Below are 2,748 nucleotides of genomic sequence, written 5' to 3' on the forward strand. Positions count from 1 at the left end.
CCGATAATTTGAGGGAGGATGAGGAAGAGAGAGGATGAACGAGGGAAAGGGACATAAAGAATGTTTGCAGTGAATAAACACGTGTGGATGAGCTGGTAGGTCGGTAGGAAAGAAGCAGTGAAAAAGGAAGAGAGAGAAATGTGACGGAAAAAGGAAAAATGTTGGAAGAGAGAGAGAGAGAGAGAGAGAGAGAGAGAGAGAGAAAATGATGGAAAGAGGAAAATGTCGGAAAAGGGGGACGACTGTGGACGGAGGAGGGAGGCACACTTGGGCAGGAGGAGAGGAAGGGAAGAGGAAACAAGGCAGGAAATAAGAGGGTAATGGAAGGCGGGAGGGGGAGGTAAGGGGACAGGAGAAATATATTGGAAGCAAAAGAAGATGTGTTAGGAAAAAATATAAGTAGGAGAATAGAGAAAAGAAATGTAATCTGGAGAGAAAGAGAGAGAGAGAGAGAGAGAGAGAGAGAGCCAGTACAGAAGCCATCTTTCAAAACAGTCTCACTCTTTTTCTGTATATCTGGCAGAAGTTCAGTAGGCACAGAAGAATGAGTAAATACGTATTGAACAGCAGGTAACATCTCATTTATTAATAGAAACAGTTATAAGAGTGGACACCCCTTCTTGGTTCAATGATTACATATTTTAATTAGATGTCCTGCTGTCCTTATCTCACCTCGTTCCTCCCAGCTTCCCTTCTTCGTTTCTCTCTGCACCTACTCTTGTTTCACTTAATCACTTCATTTGTTTCTGCTTCCCGTCACATCAGCACCTGACCTCCCTCCTTCCCCCCCTTCCTATCTCTGTCTGTCTGTCTGTCCCCGTGTGTGTGTGTGTGTGTGTGTGTGTGTGTGTGTGTGTGTGTGTGTGTGTGTGTGTGTGTGTGTGTGTGTGTCCCTCGCGCCAAATTGTTTCGCATGTTACGTGAGTTGGGGTGCGGGTCGCGAATGTTAGCGGTGCTGGTGGCGATATACGGGGTTGCTTTGAGCATTATTGGGACGGCCATTGTAACATCCAGGATCGGCGTCAGACAGGGGTCCCCAACATCTTGTTTATTATTTATCATTTTTGTAAACAGCATGATTAAGTTGATAAAGTCCAATTGTGGGCCAGATGGATTTTTACAGTGGCTTCATCTCCTTGTCCTTATGGATGATACTGTTCTTCTCTCGACAACGCGACGCGGGATGGAACATAAACTTACATTTCTGAATCAGTTCTGTGTAAATAATGGCATGGTTGTGAATAATATTAAGACCAAGTTCTTTGCAATCCATGCGTCAGTGGGCGATCGTGAGCCATTCTGCGTTGGTGATATGGTCGTGCAGTGGTGTGACAGGGACCCTGTCGTCCACCATTACCGCCCACACACAAGGAAAAATGTGCCACATTCTGAAATTTGTGTCATTTTTGGAAAAGAATATAGACATACCATTTTATGTTAAAAATAAAATGTTTGAAGCAGCCTTAATGTCAACCATCCTTAATGGCTGAGTCCTGGTTCAATGGGAACTTGAGGCCAATGGAAAAATTGTATAACTGGGATATTAAACAGCTGCTGGGAGCTTGTATGACGGCGTGCACGGACGTTTGTTATGTGTAACTCGGGTGCCCGCCACTGAAATCTTTAGTACTAGCAAGGCAGAGGAAGCTTTTCCAGCGACTGTGGGGGGAGAGACGCGGTATGCCCGATGACCCGTGGGTGCACGCCGTCAGGCTGACCATGGCGGCTAACACACCAAGTAAACACATTAAGAGTTTAATTAATAATTCTGTTGATGATGTTAAAGTCAGCATTGAATCTTTAAAGCAATCAATTTCTAACTCTACATCTTCTAGAAAGCTAATTTATAATGTGTTGAATCCTACCTTAACAGTTCACGAGATCTATAAATGTCGTGGTAAAACTAGTGAGGTACACAGAGTGGCATTTAGTTGGCTACGGGTAATCAGTCACAATCTGGCGATTGAGACGGGCCGTTGGAATCGGCGTGAACGGGGATGTCTCCCAGTAGCAGAGCGGCTCTGTCCATGTGGTGCTGTGCAAACAGAGTTGCTTGTACTGGAGGTGTGTCCACTGACTCAGCACATACGTACAAGATATAACTTTACTTCCTGGAGTCAAATCATTGGTGACGATGCTCAGTTTCCTATTGAGGAGATAGTGTATAAGGTCCTTTCCTGTTTTGGCTAGTGTGTACTATAATGTTTATCATAACCTATGTTATTTAAAGTGTATTTAATTCCTTTTGTAGGCTCTTATTCTAACCATGATATATCATTGGGATTTTTTTTTTCCTTAAAAAAAGTGATTGGTCAAATTGTAGTTACGTTACTAATCAGAAGTGTAATGATTTCCATCTTTCATTAAGGCTATATAGATGCTCTGATCAACCTTTTAATACTTCGCTTGTTTTGTGGACCATAATTGTTTGCTATTATGTGATGTACTGTTTATCATGCTAAGGTTTATTGTTGCTTGAAATCCTATATGTGTAACTGGATATTGTGGTCAATAAATACATACTTACTCAGTACTTACTGTGTGTGTGTGTGTGTGTATGTGTGTGTGTGTGTGTGTGTGTGTGTGTGTGTGTGTGTGTGTGTGTGTGTGTGTGTACCTATGTCCCAACACGCTCCAGTATTAACACAAATTCCAACACAGGGCAGGATTGTTTGTCATTTGATCTGGAAATGAGTCTTCCTACCTCCTTCCCTCTCTTCCTTCCATTGCATTCACCGTTCTCACTCT

Source organism: Coenobita brevimanus, chromosome 3 (genome assembly GCF_032717465.1).
Source record: "Coenobita brevimanus isolate Jiangsu-jjx chromosome 3, ASM3271746v2, whole genome shotgun sequence".
NCBI lineage: Eukaryota > Metazoa > Arthropoda > Malacostraca > Decapoda > Coenobitidae > Coenobita > Coenobita brevimanus.